Below are 21,065 nucleotides of genomic sequence, written 5' to 3' on the forward strand. Positions count from 1 at the left end.
ACACAAAATGGGACACAAACAAACAATGCACCTAGCTGCATGCATATGTAGTATTTACTCTACATCAGACATGTTCTGGGAAAGACTAAACCTTCAATAAGCAGCTACTGCACCTCTGAATTGTAAGTGCTAAATTTTGCAAGGACTTTTATCTTCTGGATCAAATTCACATTTGGCATAAATAGGTGCAACTTTATTTTTATAGGACACAATCTGATTTGTATGACAGGTCTGTATTTGTGCCTCTTAAAGTTAATCCACATATCTGCATTGTACAATAAGTTTACCTATATATTATGTATACACAAAAGTATAACAATGCCACTTTGACTGATCAGTTAAATATGCATTGTTTTTAAAGCCAATAGCCTAACACTGTTCTGTTCCATGTATCCAATTCCGTATGTCAAGTACTTCATATAATACATGTTAGAGAGAAGACAAATCAAAATATATATTATCTTTTAGAGCAGGTTAGCTGCATCAGGGCTATTTTGGTCTGTGCATTTGGCAACAAAATGTAAAGTAAGTGATTTTAGGGTACATGCCATTTATTTCTTTAGGCCTCATTTCAGTCAGGCACTTACCCACTGATTTCAGTGGAACTTAAGCATGTGCTTAAGTACTTTGCTGAACCAAGCCACAATTCCTATACATGCCAGTATGCTAGGCAAGTGTCACAAAGAAAGGTGGGGGGAAGTGGGGACAGGGAGAAGCCAGGAGTAACAACAAAGAATGCAAGCCTAGTGCTGAGAATCTGTGATGGAAACAATATACATTTCTAGGTAGACAGACCAACTGTTAGTACCAGCCTGTGCAAAAGTGATATTAGGCGCCAGATGGGGAAGAAGAGGAATATCAGCACAGTAATAGTTTTAAAGTGAGGGAAAGGAAGATGTTTAAGGTAATAGACCATAATTAGGAGATAGACCAAGTATGTTTAAAATTATTTATCTGGGGTCCTGTGCACTGAAGTGTTGTGTAAACCTTGTGTTGATTCTCTGCAAAGAGAGTGTTTCACCCCAGAGCAGTACTATAATGTAAATAATTATTCCCATATTATGAATCCTGTTGTTATGGGCTTTATTTGCAGTGCCTTGCAAAAAGGAGCCAAGTTTAGGATGCTGGGGAAGTCCTCGCTCTGGGGTTTCTTAATATATTTTATGACTAATGATAAATTGTCTGTGCTTTGTTTTTTGGGGGAAGTTTTCACAGCAGAGACTACACCTAGCTAGTGAAAACTTTTATTTAACCACTTTTCTGCCACACTGTTTTGCAAAGCCTGGGGCTGGCCATAAAGATGTTAATAAAATGGATATTTGTAAGCAATATTAATTAAACAACATTTATGTTCCAAACATGCTGTTCCTCCTGGCAGGTCTCGCCTGCGTGGTAGAATGCACTTGTGAAATGAGAACTGCTCATCGGAAAAACACCTAGTGGGATTTCACTGAAGAAACTGCTTTCATCTGCAGTATATGCACACAGTTTTTTGGCTTCAAGGTAACCAAACAGAATTTTTAAATTTCAGCTTCTTCCTCAAAGTTGATTGCCTTCTTTGGAGTCTAGGTAAGGGTGTATGAACAAATTACCTGTCTATTAGTATTTAAGCCGCATTCTTTATGTGGTGTAAGTTAATAGTGGAGAAAGTCATCCACAAATCTCCCTCACACACAGACCTAGCCAGGCCTTTCACTCTGCACCTAGGGCTCTACTGTCAGTGTGCTTTGGGCTAACTGTGATGTAGCAGTGTATTCTGGGGGTTGGCACACAAATCTGTGGATACATCACAAATTCCTCTTTGCTTTTTAGCTGTATTACTGCCACATTATAAACACATTTAAATTGGAGAAAGGGTGAGTTTAGGTAACTTAAATATAAGGCACAGAGTGATTCAATAGATAATTGTTAAACAGTAAATATTGTTAAGCTTCTGCTGATTTCTAGAGCTTTACCAAGCTAAGGGATTAAAACTCTAGACTGTACTCTGTAGGCTCAACAAACAATATACCAGTTCATGATTTCAGCCAGGCAAGGTTCAAACTGGATGCACTCATTCTAGCACTATGCTGAATACATGAGGAAAAGTTTGTATTGGTGTACCATCTCCACCGTGCATTTAAGAAAGCAGGACTATGCTTTGATGAGGAACAGCAGATGCAGAAAATTTGGATGACAGTGAGCCAGTGAGAACACAACGAGGGTCAAGAAAGATAAAAATCCACAAGGGTCCCAAACGATCCATTTTTGAGAAGTAGTAGTTTAGTCTCCATTTTTTTAAAGTGCCTTCACCAAGGAAAGCAGCCATCTAAAGGCCTGGACATGGCCAGAGCACACGAGGCAGAATGTTCTGAAAGTAAGCCAAGAAGCTGGGAATGCCCTGTACAAAGTCGGGTGAGCTTTCTGATCCCCTGTATTTTAATTTTTGTTAAAAATTATGCCCACTATGCTGTTTTCTCCCAAAGCTTTCACAGCTCTACCTTTTGCAAACCTTTGTACTTTGATTAATACTTGCTTATTTCTGGTAAAGTACTAAGGATCACGATTCAATAAAGATGGCATTTACTGCCATCTGTCTTGACAGTCTTTGAATAGAAAATGTGAGAGGTGAAAGGTTTACTGGTAGGGCTTATTGCCTCAAGCATACAGATGGAATAAGCAGCATTAGCTATGGTACATGTAATCCTAAGAAAAAATGATCTTCTTATATTTCCCCATCTTTTCCAGCCTGGCTGTACCTTTTTTAGACACTCCTCTTACCAAAACAACTTTCTTTGAAAAAGCAAAATAGAGCAACTTCAGCCATGTAACTGCCATAGTAACTGCCTGTCAAAACCAGCTCACTAATTAACAGTACCATAGTGCTCACAGACTCCACAACTCTCCCTCACTATTGGACCATTATTATTCACCCTAAGGAAAATAAGGAGATACGATATATTACTTTAATGGTCATTCTGAGATTTAGGTAATTTTAACTGAGCACCCAGTAGTATATAGCTTTATTTTCCTGGCAATTCAGTGAAGATTTTAAAAGAAAATAGAATATTGAATGCTGATAATTTATTGTGTTAAAATACATTTAAAAATTTAACAGAATCTGGATGCATTTTCTTGCGAAGAGTCTCAAAATTTAAATCTCTTTGGATCATATAAAGTCTCTGTAAAAATCCCCAGGCTCTTCTGAATGGAAATTGTACCATGAATGAAAATGGGGGAAACTTTTGTTCTAGACATTTTAATACTAAAACGTATGCAATTGAGAGTCGGGGCTTGTTTATATGGTGGGATAGTGCTCTCTGTGGGAGTGCATAATATGTCGCTTATTAATTGCTCCATATGGATCTTGTTGGTGTGCTTTATTGTAGCGCTGTTTGAAACAGCGCTATGTTAAAGTGCATTAGAGAACCGTTAGTGCACACCAGCAGGATCTAAACAGAGCAATTTATGTGTAACATGTTTGTGCACTTTACAGATCATATGGCCACAGAGCGCATTACCCAACCAAGTAAATAAGCCCTCAGAGTTCCCCACTAGTGCTCGCTGTACCTTTGAATGTTAGTCTGGCTCCAGGCAGGTTTGACTACAAGGTATGTGCAATTATTTTAAAAATCTTAAAAAGAACAACAGTACTAGTGGCACCTTTGAGACGAACCAATTTATTTGAGCATGAGCTTTCGTGAGCTACAGCTCCCTTCATCGGATGCATGAAGCTCAGGAAAGCTCATGCTCAGATAAATTGGTTCGTCTCTCAGGTGCCACAAGTCCTCCTGTTCTTTCTGCGAACACAGACTAACACGGCTGCTCCTCTGAAACCTTTAAAAATCTTGAACTCCTGTTCTCACAGGTGCAGTATGAAATGTTATATTATGAGCACATAAGAAATCAGGAATTTTTCATAAAAAGGGACGATTTTATTTTTGTCCTCGGTTGCCAAGCCTGGGCAGGGAGCAGGCCACTGCTGCCTCCCAGCCAGGCTCTCTCTGGCAGAAGCAGCTCCATCCCGCTTCCTGTCCAGCTGCCAGAGAGAATGGTGCCCTTCTCTCTCCCTGCCCCGGGCAGGCCAATCTAGAGGGGCACTCGACTCCCCCCACATGCTCCCGTTATGCATCACCTCTGGTTTGGGGTGGGTTTTTTTGTTTGTTTTTAAACACAGCTATCACAGAGATCATCATGTTCTTGCAATACTGTCAAAGAAATGCTCTCAAGTATTTCTTGCTCACTTTTATTTTTGCTTTTAACTGTCTGTTATGGGTCATACCTTCTTAGCAGATGCAAAATAACATCCCCCTCTCAGCGTTCTCCTTTCCCCCAGAAAAGGTAAATACTGATTTTTTTCCATGTTTTTCACAGATCACAAGCCAGCATTGCTTTGACTTGTTTATTAATCTCATCGATGATGCCATCAGTAATGACAGCACAATTCTAGGAACAGGGTTTGTATTCCAGCTGCCTCTGCAGTACAGAGCAAAGGCATGGTGTGGTCAAGTATAACCAGTGCCTATTCAGTTGTGGATTTTTTTCAAGTAGATTTTTACAATCCAGAGACAATTTTCCATAGTCACCAATGGAGTTCCATTGAAGTGAGGCTCTGCACTGGAGCCAGGATCTGCCTGCAGAGATAACGGGGGGAGGCGAACAGTGTTTATTATATCCCATTTTGATCAAGTATCCCCACTCTCCCTTCATAGAACATTTTGAATGCAGTTTAATATCTCTGTAGCTTAGAGCAACCATCTGTAAAATATTTATGGTTTTTACCTACCACACAGGGTGTTTGCAGTGAGTGTTGGCAAAGCATTCTGAGGCCCTTGGCTATAATGCATTATATGCTATGGCTCAGTCTCTGCATTGCAGTCCAGGAGCTTTACACTGCACCTCAGCCTGGAAGGGCATATCTATACTGCACACTAAACCCAGGTCTGTGGGACTGGGCTATGGGGTACATCTACACTGCAATAGAAAACCCACAACACTGAGTCTCAGAGCCCAGGTCAGCTGACTCAGGCTTGGGGGTACATGTTGTGGGACTAAAAATCTCAGTGTAGAGTTCCTGCTGGAGTCTGGGCTCTGTGGCCCTTCTGTTTCATAGGGTTTCAGAACCCAGGTCCCAAGCCTAGATGTCTGTACTGCAATTTTTAGCCCCACAGCCCAAGCCCTGTGAGCCCCAGTCAGCTGACCCGGGCCAGCTGTGGCCGTGCTCTAGGTCTTTTATTGCAGTATATCCTAGAAGGCCCTCTGGATATAGTGAATGTTGTATAGTAACAATAAAAGAAATTTACACTTATAAAGTACCTTCTCTCTGAGGATCCCAAAGCACTTGGTAAGCCCAATTTAGCTTTTCTGGGAGCAAAAAACCCAAACAGCTACCTAGGTGTGTATCCTATATCAAGCAGAGAACTGAAAAGATTAAGTAATATTTTTTCTTCTCAAAAATAAAAAAGTACATGGAGACATTAACTGTATCATTTAATATCACCAAGAGCTGGACATTTTCTGCCCTGCCCATGTGTATGTTGTAAAGATGAACTTTGGTACATGTCAGTTTGCAAACAGCATGAATATGTTAGCCTTTGCTGCTTTATCCTCCGCCAAAAATGTAGATCTGATAGCATCTGTTTCCACTACCCACGCTATTCAAACCATTAACAACGCACAGAAGTAGAGAAGGAAGCACTGAAAGCTTTCACATGTCTGTCTTTGCTAGGAAAATCACTTTCGTGTTTAGCCTTTCTTCCTTACTTTTTGTCTGAAACAGACACAATTGTGATTGACACCGGGAAAAATAGGGTTAAAACCTGGGCAACACCATAGAATGGTTGAAGTATAAATAAGTGTTGTTGTGCACATAATTTACCCAATGCTGTTTCCGCAAGTTTTGGCAAGTTGAAGGTACCCCCCGACCCCCATACACGCACCTCTCGTAAAATGAACGAAGGACAACATTTTAAAATTTGGGTGCCTAAAGTTAGTTACAAAAATTCATATTTACACCCTGATCTGGCAAACAGTTAACCACAGGCTTTACTTTAAGAACTGAAATTAGCAGAACTGCTCACAGGCTTTATGGGATTAGGCACTTTTTAGCATGTTAAAATTGAGAATGGGGGTAAAGCTCCGCAGCATTCTCCAGATAATTTGCTAGAGGTTATTGGAAACCTTCCAAAACAAACAACAACAAAATGCAATCTCCTCCCCATCCACTTTGTGCATTCTGTGTAGAAAGGACTCTTTCAGGAGCAGGTTAAGCTATAGAAAATGTTGGTCTCTCACTTGCCATCTCTTACCACTTTGCTCCTGCACCTGGTAGAGCAATTTGAAAATGTAAAGAAACCAAAACCAAAGTAATTGGTGTCCAATTCTTTCTGACCTATTCGTTTCCCCAAATTGCCAGATCCATTAATACAAAGGGCCCGATCCGTATCCTTCAGGAATCCTTGAGAGTTTTTCTGTTGACTTCAAAGGAAGCAGGATTGGGTCCTTGGTGTGGCACACCAAGGCAGTTTTAGGGTGTTAAGTGTCAATGGAACATGTCACTGGTGCTTGCAAAATTATTTCTTCAGAAGAGCAACTCATTTAATTTTTTTCAATAGCTAAGCGAAAGGGAAGATTCATGGTAAGACCTACAAAAAAAGGACCAAAGAAAGAACATGAAGCAATAAAGAGGTAAATTGGCAGTAACGTGGCATTAACAAAAAAGCATAAAACTGGCAGCCTAACCTGGGAAGTTCAGAGGAATACAACACTTTAAAATACTTCTAAAATATCTAAACTTTTAAAAATGTCAAAGGTTGTGTTTCAGTTCTGTGTGAGTTTGGGGCACTGGTTTAGGTTAGAACCAGTTCATCATCTGTACTGGTCTGACCCAATTATCTCAGCCTTGCCTTTTTTCAAACTTGGCAAGTTGTAAACATTTTGCTTTTTACTTTTTCACAGTTCTTTCCTCTGTCTGAAACTTAGTAATAAAAATATGTTATATGGCCTGGGGCACATTAACTTTGTGACATTAAGCTATTCTGTCAAGGCCTATATATTTTGATTGAATAACAGACCGTCAAATGACATGCTGGGACAATTAACAGGAGGTTCTCTCCAACCTAGATAAGAGAAAACTTTATGTGAACAACAGCATGCCCTAGACTATGCAGATATGCTGACTCCCACTGTTAGTGCTTATACTTGATATTATAAACAGGAACATCATGTCAGGGCTGAGGTAAGTTGCTGAGGGTGGGAATCTAAGGTTCCTGGTATCTGTCGTGAGGCTGATCTCATTTCCGTCTGGTGTGAGAAATCCATTGTTTTTTTCAATGCCAATTTCATGAGTAAGAGGAAAATACTGCATGAATGCTCATGATTCTTAGCGGGGAGGCAGAAGCAGTAAGCTGTGTAGTGTGTGTAAGTGGCTTTAGGGGTTTCCAGAGTTTCTAGTCAATTAAAAGGTTGGTTTAGTAAGTTCCCTTCCCATCACTAAGGATGCAGGATGCTACTGTTCAAGGCTCAATGTTCTGTGTTACTCATTAGACATAAATTCTGAAGCCAAGACCTGGGATGAATGTGGTACTTACTCTCCAGCGGTTCTCCAACAATGGCCCTATGCCCCAGTGAAGTCACTATAGTAACCCCGCTGTTCTCTATTTAAATTGGATAATAAACTCATTTGATTTTACTCTGCCCTCAAATTCTCAAAATGCTGCATGGTTTTGTCCATATTAGGGCATAATTACAATGTAGAAGTTGAAAGGAGAAGCTGGAAGTTTTGACAAATGGTTAGATGACATCAGGGCTTTTGATACCAGGGAGTCGCAGGAGGTGGGTTTGGTTTTTAGCAGCTTGGAGGCAGTTAAGGGTTTTTGTACTGAGGAGTGGATGTATCTCTTTCCTTTCTCATTTTGCACTGGACAGAAGGTGTCTTTCAATTTGGGGCAATAGGATTTTATAATCCTCATTCTCTAACCCCACAAATGTTTACAGTAACTACCTGCCCCAGTATCTACCACTATCTCCAACTATAATGTACTGATATAAGCATGGCAGTTGGATGTTTCTGCTAATTTGATCAGCAGTGTAGCTAACAGTGCTGACATTTAAATGTTCATAGCTAGACTTCAGCATTAATACCCCCACTAAAATGAATGGGGTGGCTCATTGCTCTCAAAGCTGTTGGTATGTGCTGTCTGCAGACTCAGACAGGCATCACTGCATTTCTTAACCTTCAAGATGTGAACTGAGAGTATCTTCATTTCTTTTTAGTGGAAGCTTTGGTTTTGTTGCAACATTACTCATTTGTGAATGGGGAATTTGCAGTCATTTATTAGGCGGCATAATTGCATTATACACAGGGCCTCGGCTGCACTCTCTTGATACTCTCACTGAGGTGAGCATACGCAACATATCTACCATTGCAAGGTACAGCATCATCTTGTCATGCTCTTTTTTCATCTACCAGTTCCTCAAGTTCATGATATAGTATGTTTCATTGTGGCCATTCCCAATGCAAAATTTCAGTCTCCCTTTTTGTTCTGTTTGTTTATTTATTTTTCTTTACCAAGTTCTGAATAAGAAAGAACATACTCTTCAAATATTAATTGGCAGCCATAAATACCAAGGTTGGAGAGGAAATGTTTAGGACTGTACACAGTGGGAGTTAGTGATTATCAATCTAGACATCTACTGCATGTTCATCACCAGTTTCTGGGATGCTCATCATGGACCAATGGAATGAAATGGAGGCAGTAATCATTTAGGCTAAACATCACTGAGAGTGACCTGTATTAAGCTGTGAGAATTGTCTCTCAAAGGAAGCAGTGGAATTGCCATAATTGGTGGAGAGAGGTGAAGTAAATTGGACAGTATTCTAGAATATATACCAGAAGAACCAATTCTGAATTGGCACAGAGATGGAATGTCCTAAAGAGTCTTTTCCTTCTCTAACAATTGGGAGCGGGATAGCCCCAATAAAATGACACCCTATGAGAAGTAACCAAGTAAAGTGCCACTGTGATGAGATGATATGGACATCTCTGCCAGAGCAACAAATCAATGAACAGTAGCACAGTTTTCCTTTTCAAGCTTAAAAATAACAGAAACATTGAATACACAGACGAGTGTGCACACGGTTCTTTCACCTTTGTTGAAATATGACTCATTGGTGTGAGCCTCGTTTGGTAATGTAGTAGTCTCAGAGATAGCATGCAATGTGCCAGTTACTATGGTAACAAGATGTTTTTCACTGACGACTTGTTAAAATGGTGGCATATAAATAACACATGTATGGTACATTGTCTTTGGGAGAGAGCAACTCTTGTCCTGGGATTGTAAGAACATGTTTTTTTTTATTTTCTTTCTTACCCGTCCCCACATTCTTGTGTATTTTTGATGTGCATATGTATCTAATATAGCAGCCTGCCCCATTTTTCAGCACTCTCTGTCCCCTTTTGAAACTGTACAGGATACAGCCCTGATGTGAGGAAATGAAAGGTGACTGAATAATTGTACATGTGGTTAAGAAAAAGAATTTATGGATTGGAAACCAAAAGCATTCACACTGGAAATAACATTGAGACCCTCATTGCACACCCCATAAATATGATGCTCAGTTATGATTTGATCCTGCAAGGTGCAGAGTAAGCTGACCCCCATCAGCAAAGAACATAAATATGTATTTAACCTTAGGCACCAGAGTAGTTCCATTGACTTTAATTAGATTACTTGTGCACTTAAACTAAGCTTGTGCTTATGTGCTTTGCTGGATTGGGGTCTGAGCACCTTGTAGGATCAAGCCTGTACACATTTGTAGGAATTGAGTATTGTGGATACTATTTTACCCAACTTCTCCATCTGTTTAGTTAAAAAGTCAGTACAGATAAGAGCAGAGTAATTTTGTAATTATAAGATGATCAGAGGCAAGCCCAAACATCTCTTTCCTGTTTGCAATTTTTGCACCAAAAAACTTACCCATTTTCTTTTCTTTTTAAAGGAAAATGTAGCATTACAATCTGCATGTAAAATTTGGTAAACTGTACCATTTTGCAAAATGTAATGAAATGCATGAAATTAACATGTAACACATAAAGGTAGTATTACCTGAAACACTACTAGTTCACTTGGGTATAGGAAAAGGGGATTGATTATGTGGAAGTGGGATTTTAGACTATCCTGCTATACTATAGCAGGAGAGAAAAAGAATTAGCAGAGAGGAAGACAGTATTTATTAATGCAAAAAATTGCAGAAGAAATGACAAAGCACCAATGCTGCACAAGGGTGAACCATAGTATCAAGCATGGTGCCCTATTTCTTCATCCAGTCATTGTTGCATAATCGCTAGGAATGGAGGACTCCCATAATATATTTGTTGAAACATTGACCTACTCTAAAGGGTAGCTGTGTTTCTCAGCCAGACAGCAGGATTGAGCTAGGCAAACATCCTATACCTTGAAAATACTTTCACAGAGCCTGGGATGTAGTGGTTTTACTTCTTGGACCCATACATCTAAGATAGAAGATATGAGGCCTGCCAATTAATTTCCCTCTGTAGAGCCTGAGGCTGTCACTTCTCACCCAGAAAGCTAGTAAAAGTAAAAAGCAGACCCCTTTGGGGAAAGAGGGCACTGGAGGGAAGGCTCCTGACACATTGTATTGAGATGGAGAGAAGGTGTAACAGTTGTTAATGGGATTAGGTAACATTTGGATTCAGTGATCTAAATATTAGGACCATTGAATACAACCATCTGCTGAATCCACATAATAGCAAATGCACCCATTCCTCATAACAAGCTTAGGAAAATCAGGAGACTAATAATCTTTCCTGGGGACTAAGGAAGAAGATGACAGCCAAAGGAGAAATATAATCGTTTGCTTCCCTAATTACTTTAGTGCAACATGGGACATAAATGCAAGAAACCTGGAAATTGTGGCTGCATCTTTTATGAGACTGAGCCATAGCATCCAAGAAGGTGGCAGCTGGATCTTCTGCCTACCTCCTTTGTGATATAAGACATTCTCTCTTGAGACAAGAACCTGCTGTTGTGCTTTGCCACACTGTGTTATAAATAGTCGTCAAGCTATATAATAATCAGATATAAAGTTCTCTTGAGGTGACTCTCCAGATTCATTGATCCAAGACCAGCAATGTCCATGTTGACTCCAAGGAATGCTAAATCTTGGTATTCATCTACACAGGTACTCAGTGTGTAGTAGTCTCCACTTAAATTTGTTGCTAAACTTATCATTTTATTTCCTATTCTAACAGGGGGAAATTGACATAACTCCAATACCATCACTCAGACGCACACACCAAATGTTAAAAGAACATTATTAAGGTCAAGCACCCAAAATTTGGGAAATGCCAAAATTAATGTTACATGCTCACATATTTTTTTCCTCAAGACCCCTCTTGTATAGCCTTGTATAAGAGCTAAGCATTATTAATTATTATTATAGTATTCGAGATCCAGAAGAAAACTACTCACTTTTGGAGAGGTGAATTGTTTTCACTGAGCTCAACTGCAGCCAATCGGGGGTTGCACTGATGTGCATATGAGATCTGAATATCTATACTCCCCACCTCATTTCTGTTATCCTTTGAGAAGATGAAAATTAGGAGTTTATTGACTTCCAGGGAGGAGGGTTATGGCAGTGGGACTCAAGGGAACCAAGTTAAACTCCTGGGTCTGCCACAGATTGCTGGGTGTTCCTAGATAACTCACTTAACCACTCTGCTTCAGTTCCCCATCTGTCAGATGGAGATGATAATACTTCCCTGTTGCACAAGGCTGTTGTGAAGATAAATCCATAAATACTTAGAGACACTTGTAGCTTATGGAGATGGAAGCTGTATAAGTACCTAGTTAGAGAAAAAGAGATCACTGAGCTAGGATTTTCTTCTTTTATATAATGACATCTAAGCAAATCAAAATAGAACAGTCACACAAATAATTCAGAGGACAAATCTTCCCTCATCTCATGTAAAACTAGAGATAGTCTGTGAACATTTTCACCAAAAAAGTACTTTTTTTTGTTTCCTTAAAAAAGGCAGTTCTCTGTAAAACCAAATATCTACTAACCAGACCTGAAGCTGCAGTTTATCAGCTGGGAGATACCTGCTGCCTACTCATTTCCACAAAACATTTTTTTCAAATCAAAATAAACAAGTGATGTGAAGCAGAAAAATAAACTGAGAGGACTCAAACAAACAAAGCTGCCCAAATTAGTCACTAGCTACAGGCTAGCAATGTGTCAGTTACCTAGGGCAACATACAGCTGATGGATAACGTGATTCTGCAATTAACTCTCATTTCTCTACTAAATAATGTCCTGATGCTGCATCAGGACCTGTTAGCACAGACCCCCTGAACCTTTGCTGAGTCACATTGAAGTTAATGGGATTCAGCATAGATGTGGGGGTATATGCTAGCAGATCCCAATGTGGCATTACTGCTGAAATTAGTAATAACATCATTAGCAGCCACAGTGGCCTACTAAGAGAAGGTAAGAGATGGTTATGGTGCTCTGTAAGATGGAGCCAAGAGCCAGAGGCTAGTTTGCCTGGGTAAGAGCAAAAGATCTTACTGCATCTGTCCTTGGTGTGGATGCTGTTGTGTCTGCAGCCATACCTCCTTTTAGCAGCACTGTGCCTTTGTGTTGGTGATAGCTAAACTATTGGGCCAATTCTTTCCTCTGATATTTGTGCTCAACTTCCATTGATTTCAGCAACAGTTGCACATGCATATCTGTGGGCAGAGTTTGGTAACTGACCCCTTCTTAATTGCTGCTATGTTTGTGACCATCACTCTGCTTCTGTTAAAACAATGAGGATACGGACTAACACGGCTACCCCTCTGAAATCTGCTTCTGGTAAATTTGCTAATCTTGCAATTGAGGCTTGCTTCTGCTAGACTTGTATTTTAGTTGATCCTTAAACCTTTTATTAGGAATATTATAAAATAATTTCCCTGACTTCCCCAATCCTCCTCTTACCTTCAACCTCAAGAAAAAAAGCTGTAAAAAAAAAAGAGAAATAGCAGGGGGGCTGATCCTGCAGACCTGTAAGTGTGTGAGTACTTCCAGTCATACCGGTAGCCTTGTTTAGGTCAATAGGTCTAGCCAGGTGGATGATGATATTCATCTACTTAAATGCTTTGCAGGATCAGGGCACAAAACTAAGTTATGAACCAGACAACATGGTTTTGATTTTAAATATCTAATTATAGTTTTTGTGACCCTTTTTTAAAAAGATACTTGTATATTTTTTCCTTCCAAGTGATTTGGAAGTAGAACACAAGTGTGGTGGGTTTTTTTGTTTTTTTTGTTTTGTTTTTTTTTTAAAAAAGGAATAAGGCCACATGGTACTATAGACTAAATTTTCATTTTGTCACCTCCCCTTTTCAGTTTCACTAAGTAAAGATACTTTTCAAATAGGAGGTTTTTTTCCCCAGCCACTTGGAAACTCACAGACGGGCACTGTCACTGATTTTGCACTTTGAACATGATATTTTACATACTATTCCAGTAATTAACATTGCAGTATGTATTCGTGCCAGTGACTCTGCAAACTTCCCAAAAATTCATTTATTTTTATATATATATATATTTTAAAGATTTGCCAGGGAAATTCAACAATATCTATGTGAGTGAAAATTCCACAGATCAGGTATCTACATATAATTGTTCCTGTTTACTATAAATAAAAACAATTTATTTTTACATTTTCAACCAGTTAAATCACATCTGTGTTAAAATGAAATTAATCTTCTACAGTGAAATGCAATCACCTTCTGCCTGAGTCACTGTGGCAGGGTTGAGCTAGTCAAATGTTGTGGATGCTAACACAACAATGCATGAAAAATGGGCTTTAATCTTCCATGGCATCCGAGGAGGAGGAGGAACAGCAGTGGAGGAAGGAGAGGTGATTCATAATAATAAGAAAAGCCCATTTAGAAATAGCTTGTCATCTTGAAGACAGGGGAGAACAATTAGGATGTTGAATGGGTTACTAGTGGTCCTGTGACGGGAGTTCAGATACGTGAAAAAATTCAAGAATAGCCAACTTACTTCTTTATAGCAAAGCAGGATGAGGTGTCTCTATGCATGTGTCTGTGCGGTGTGGAATAATTTAAACCTGATTTATGCTTAACCTATTCTGTTTATTTATAGAGACTGATGAGATAACTATTATAAAAAGATAAACTTTTCACCTTCTGGTTATTGAAAAATGTATATGTAGTTTGTACAAATTAATAGTGTTTAACTTTATTTTCCTCAGTACCTTTACTTCTTTCTTGCCAACAGAAATATGTGGTATTCTAATAATACACTTTTTGTATTTAAATTGTTTTCTTCTTTTGCTCCATGCTTTTTGTAATACAAAATAGTAGGCAGTGATCCATGCAGACTTCCATTTATAATATTAATACAAGCCATGTTCTATGCTAATCCATCTTATTAATATTAAAACAAGAAGTGTAAGACTGGTGAGCACTTAATCATTTGCAATTAGCACCTAACTGCTAATTCTGTGAAGGGCTCTTAGAAAGAAAGAAGTTGGGGGGTGGGGAAGTAGCAGCAGTTTGCTCATCGTTAGTTGATTTAACTTAGAGTATTTAATACAGTGAAAACTCAGTAATTAGAACAATTCTTGTGGCCTGACAACTTTCCTTTAATTGATCATTTAAAAATAAAATAAAGTCCCAGTCCTCTCCCCCTCAAAGAGAACAACAGCAGGATGAACACTACCGAATTGACAAATGCACTTTGTTAATCTAGTTTTAGATCCTGCCTTTGGTAGTTTTATGATTATCCGGACTGTAACCTGCTTAGGGCACAGAACAGATCTTTACTCATTGTGTAAAGCCCAATGCCACATTTATAGTATTATATACACTTAGTAAATAATCTGGAGCTGGAAAAAGTGCCCAGATCATCTTGTTAAAATACTGATCCCAAAATTCAGTGAGTGGGAGGGGGAAGAGGATTTGGTTGGAGCAGCCTTCTTCTATTCTTTGGTGCTGGGGTCTATTCTGTTCTATCCATTTCATGCCCACTACTGTAGTATTTTAGCAGCCTGAGATTACAGGTAATTCGGGGTTTGTAAACTAGGGGAAGTTATACTGGTATAAAATAAGGTGTGAATGTAAACTGATACAGTTATACTGGTGTAATTCCCTATGTCGGTGCTCTTATTCCAGAATAAGAGTGCCTTTTTTAGGGCCGGGAGGGGGCTTTAATTTGTCACTTTGGAAAGAGGTTTAAACTAAACTGAAAAAAGCCATTCTTGTATATGAAGGGTCTACACTGTACAACTATGTAGAGTTAACTCTAGCAGTAAAACTATAGAAGTATAACTGGTCAAACTTTCCCATGTAGACAAGCCCTTAGTGAAGGGACTACATGAAATTTATTTTTACAATGGTGATATGACCCAGAACAGGCACACCTCTGCCAGTGACTTGTATCAAGTTTTATACTAGGGAACTGCCTCTTCACCTTGTCTCCCTTCCCTTTTATATATTTGGACCTTCATAAAACTACTGTCCTCTCATTTTTTTGTTGTCCGCTAATGCACTGGTGTTTGCTCTTCTAGGAGGCATGGCCTCTTGGGGGAAGGGTTGAATGGCGATCTGATCAGAGCACAAAACTGGAAAGCAGGATGCACAGCTGTATTGCCAGCTTTGCTGCTGACTTTCTATGAGGCCTTGTACAAGTCACATACTCTCTTTGGTTGAGGCTAACTATCTGTGAAATGGCAATAATAATAGTTGCTTACCTAACAGGGTGCTTTGGGATTCATTATTGGTTGGAAAGAGCTTTGAGATTCTTGGATGAATGGTGCTATGTATATGCAGTGGACTATTATTATGAATCACAAGCAGAAAACTCTGTCTCAGAAAGAATCTATTCATACAGCATGGAACCTCTGAAGGGACAACGATGGCAAGGTAGAAGTGCAGAGTTACAAATAGCCTTTCTGTCATTAACCCTGAGGGAAATTATATAAATCTTTAGGATTTATGTTTGAGGACGGGAGCAAAATTAGCTTGGCTCCTGCCTCTCTTCTCTTCTCACTCACTCCTCTGCAGTGGCCTGACCTTGCACTCTGCACCTAATTCCTCCCTTTACCTTCCCTCTCTTTGAGACTTGGTACTGATTACTAGCATACTTTGCCTCCTCATCTGAGCACTGAGCTCAGGGCTCCTTGTTAGAGTTCTCTATACCCATGTTCTATTCTCCCCATGGTATCCCTACCCTGCGCAAGTTAGTGGCCTGAGAGGAACCAAGTTGTGGCTGGTCAGAAGGTGAGAGAATGGGAAGGGTATGTTTCTGGCCAGGAAGAAACCAAGCCAGTTTACACAAGAGCAAATTATCCTGGCCTTGCTTCCCAGAGTGAGAAACCTGCCCTCCTCTGACCAAGTCCACAGCTGCGCTAGTAACTCCCAGGAACTGGCCAGTCCTTATGCTGATTAACATTTTAGGATTGGCCAATATGCTAAGGGTTAAAAAACAAGGATGGGTACTTTCCAGGGGTGGCGGAGCCTTCCCAAAAGTTGGGGGGGGGAAGGGCAGAGCCCCCAGACCTGCCCCTCCTCTTCCCCCAGAGACTTCACCCCCAGCCAAGCCAGAAGACAGCTGGGCCAAGGAACCAGGGCCCCTCTACCTGTGTGGGGTTGGGGGGCCCAAGAGCAACCCCTGGCCCGTGTCCCTGCCCCCAGGGTCCCCAGCCCAAGTCAGGTGGAGGGTCCATGGCGCCCCACAGCTGCCCGTGCAGCTCTTACCCCGACCTGGCTCCGGCCAGGGGGCCGGGCCTCAAAGCCGCAGCCCAGCCATGGTAAGAGCTGCCCAGGAAGCTGTGGGGAGCTGTGGATACTCACATTTGCCCTGGCCAGGGAGCTCGGGGGGCGTGGACAAGGGCCAGGGGCTGCTCTCAAGCCGCCCCATCCTGGGCAGGTGCAGAGTATGTGGCTCCCCAGCTGGGCTCCAGCTGCTGGTGTACTGGCCTGGCCTGGGGGTGGGGCCTCGGGGAAGAGGAGGGGCAGGTTTGGGACCTGTGACAAAAAGTGGATATGACAGGCTAGTCCACTTTCAAAAAGCGTGAGGGCCTTGGCCCCCTGTGCCCCCCTGTTCCAGTGCCCATGGTACTTCCTTCGGGTCAGTGAACACAGCATTAGTTTAGAGTCATCCAGCAGGGGTCCTTTTAATGTCTTTCTTTCTTGTCCCACCATCCCTCCAATACAAAGCAGTTTGACAATGTCTTTCATACATACTCTATCCCAAGGCCACGACAACTTTACTTTAAATAATAGAGTTACAGAGTTAAATAACAGCAGAGAGGTACAGGCTAGGGAGGGATAACTTTCCAGCTGAGCTCTGAAAAGAGATGAAGAGAGTCAATGAAGTAGAGAGAGAGAGAGGGATGCTGTTCCAGACAGCTGGAGCGTCAGAGGAGAAGGCTCTTGTAACAATAGTGGCAACTGTGTGGAGAGCAGGTAGGGGTAATTAACCAGCTGCTCTGAGGCACAGTAGCACTGCACTTCTGAACAGTTTGTTCAATGCATTCTCACCCCCCTGCCTGCTCTGGCCCTCCCCGACTATACCCTCTACTCCTGCTTGAAGCCAAGCAGAAGGGAACATCAGAAAGAGGAAAAGGAGCAAAACAGAGAAGGTGGGGATTACATTAACAAAGTGCCCTAATGTGCTTGTGTTATCCTGCTGCAGAGAAGCTTGTTAAATACAGTTTCAACTGCTCTGCTCAGGTGGATGGAAAGCTTTGTGTGCTGACAGGAGGAACAGCACAGGGGGGAAAGGGGAAATCGGGATTAGGAGTAGGAAGCAGGCGGGGAACAATTGGAGGAGATGAGGAAGGAATGGAGGAAACAACTAAGGAAGAAGCAGGATGGGGGGACCAACAGGGAACATGAGGAGAAGGCATGAGGAGGCATCTTCCAAAGAACAGTTTGGGGGTTGAGAAGGGGAAATATTGAAAATCATCCAGGAACAGGAGAAAGGGGGAAAGAAGAAGAGGGGGGAGAGAGACAGAAAAATGGGAGGCTTAACGAGAGAGAGAGGATGAGACCCCAAAAAAGGCCCCAAAGAGTAGGGAGCTCACTATTGACACCTGTTGGTGAATAGGGAGAAGAGCTCCTTACATCTGCTTGAGAACTCCATAGGGGAGGGAGGTCTCTGCCACCATCTGTTGGTGAGGAGGAGGAAATGATTGACTGGGTCAGGCCTTATGTGACAGTGTGACATGAGAAGAAAAGCACTGCAGAAAGTAAAGCAGACAGACACAAGGGGAGAGATTGGGAGATGTCATTGTGGGAGTGAATGTGACCAGGGACAGGCAAGCAGATAGAGTTCATTGGGAGAAGAAAAGGAGAGGAAGATTGTGGCAGAGTAGGGGGGAAAAACAATAAAGAGCATTCCACAAAAGAAGACTGACATTAAAATCCATTTGTCTTTGTGGAGTCTCTTTCCCACTTCCCAGACTCCGACCTGCAGGCTTTGCTCAGGCACCCTGCCATTCTAACTCCCTTCCTTGAGTCCAGCAGGAAGTGGCTATGTACCCTTTGTCTTTGCAGTGCAGGCAAGCAACTTGATAAAGCCTCTCTGGAAAAGGAAGGGACTGAACTCTCAAAATGATGAGATCTGTCACTTGTGGTATCAGTAGGTTTAATTACAAGGGTACCATTTAAAGTGGAGACAGACTAATGAAATTTTAAAACACTGAATTACAATCTGACAAATAGGTACACACTAGAAGCATTCTCTTTTATAGGAGAGAAAATAAATAATACAGACAAAATATTATTACCTTAGAAAGATCATGACCAAGTTCTGATTTCCTCAGACCATAGCTTGCTCTCATGCTGTTCTGCTGAGCCCCACACTCCTGTTTCTCATGAAGAATTGGCTGACAAACGATTCTTCATTGATCCCTATACTTTGAGAACTCTTTGATTGTTATACCAGAGTCTCCAGGAATATGTAACTGTAATGACATCTCCTCCAGAATTCAGTTCAAAAGAGAATCATTAACTTCAGCCAAAGGTCTCACCTTTGTATATTGCCAAGGATCTGTTGATTACATAGCAGATAAACAGTGTTAAATGGAAAATTACCAAGAAAGTTACTGGAATTTGTGTATTGGGGTGGTGGTGGGGGGATGTTCTTTCATCTTCTCTATCCTGTTGTCCTAATCATATAAACTGCCTTTGCTTTTAACTCTCACACTCAGTCTAGGTGGAGATGTGGTTGGATTTAAACATAAAATTTAAAAATAAAATTGTGGAACTATAACAAGATGCTTACCAAACATCAGTTTAGTGGTATTGCTCCTATGCTAAAACCCTTTACTATCCCATCCTTCATCTGTTTGATTTTCTAAGTGGTCTATGAGGAGTCTGTTTACTTACTACTCTGTGTGGTGCTTACTGCCATGACTAGTTCTACTGAAGTCCACTTGGTAGTAAGGGGATGCAGCACTGGCCTATTCATTTGCAAGTTTCTTGGGGCAGTGACTTTGTCCTTTTATGCATTATCTAAAGGGTGCCTAATGCACCTTCAGCATGATGTAAATAAACAATAATAATAAAATGTAGGTGTTTTCCTATTGACCTCAGTGGGTGCAGGATTGGTCTGAAAATACTCAATTCTGAGAGGCAAAGACCCACCCTCAATGGTCTGACATGTTTTTCTGATATTTAGCTTATGGTTTTGTTCTAGAATATCACTGCAACTGAAGAAACCCCCTTTGCTTTTATAGGAAATAGATCAAGAAGACTCCTATGCCCCAGCAGGGACACAGAGTTTTAACTAGAGCATGAAAGTGATAAATAAGTTATGCAAATTCTGAAAATTTAGTAATTTGATACCACACAGGGAAGCTTTAATTTGAGTGTTTTATTGTACTTTACATATAGTAGCAATCTGATATTGGAGAGAAGAAATACCAACTCAGTACCAATTTTTCATTGTTTGTTTCAGTGAATAATTAGCTTTCCGCTGTGGCTATTTTAAAAATGTTTTATAATAAAAAGTTTCAGTGTAATACTCCTGATGTGTCAGCCTACATATATTTCATAACATGCCTTATCTAACTAAGAATATGTTAAGACCTTCACAAAGTGGATATGGTGAATGGACAAATGCTGATACTGTGGACAGGGCAAGTAAGGCTCGCGAGGAGAATGGTATCCATTTTTTTCCTCCGATTACCCCCTGATAAAGGGACACTATGGCTAGGCAAAGGGAGTAAGACAATGGGATAGAAACAAGATCTATGAATGAGATTAATTTTTAAATAAAAAAAAAGGAGGGGAGAGCAATTTTGAACTCAACACTGAAAGAACTGGATGGCTAGTAAAGGTGTTTGAAGAGGGAAGGGTTAAAACAAGTGTACTTTAGGGATCCAGTATGGTCCAGTGGATAGGGCACAGGACTGGCAATCAAGTGACCAGTGTTTTATTCCTGGCTTTGCCATCGACCTGATGAGTGCTGTAAGTCAGTTCACCCGTCTGTGCCTCAGTTTCTCCAACTGTAAAATGGGGTGGTCGTGGGGGGAATGATACCTCTAACGCATTTTGAGCTATATGGAAGAATAGCACTGTGTAAGAGGCAAGTGTTTGTTTGTTATCCCCATTTTGTACCTGTGAGAATGCGGCATTCTGCACATTCTGAGATATGGGATTTGAGGATGCCCTAGAAACAGGAAATAAAGCAACAGTAAAGGAGATAAAGGCATTGTTTTCCTCATATTTTCTTCTTCCTTATTCTTACATCTTCCTGCTCTTCTTCCTCTTTCTCAATTGCCTTCTTTTTGTTTCTTGATGTACTGCGTAATAGGACTTTTAAAACAAGATAGGATGGTCTCTCTTCCTGCTACTCCTTCTCATCCATGGAGGGAAGACTCCACTAAGAGAAGGATCCAATTAGATGTTCTGTGGGTGAATTATCATATACCCTGCAAAAAAAGTTCTCTAGTTAAAATTCCTTGTAGTAACCCCCTATACATGAATTTAACAGTCAGGGTATTCCTCATGTCAAAGCTTTTCTTAAATACTGAGGTTTACGC

At 40.8% G+C, this 21,065-nt stretch overlaps 1 long non-coding RNA gene across 1 annotated transcript in view; it reads left to right on the top strand.

The window, feature by feature from the left end:
• The window catches only part of LOC311525307, a 66,340-nt gene that overhangs the window by 32,171 nt on the left and 13,104 nt on the right, over window positions 1-21,065 (top strand). The window contains exon 2 of the long non-coding RNA XR_014712746.1: window positions 1,379-1,503. This is a non-coding gene — a long non-coding RNA (uncharacterized lncRNA). The remainder of the gene's footprint in view (window positions 1-1,378; window positions 1,504-21,065) is intronic.

This window comes from Lepidochelys olivacea (genome assembly GCF_965140295.1).
Source record: "Lepidochelys olivacea isolate rLepOli2 genome assembly, chromosome: 8".
Taxonomy (NCBI): domain Eukaryota; kingdom Metazoa; phylum Chordata; order Testudines; family Cheloniidae; genus Lepidochelys; species Lepidochelys olivacea.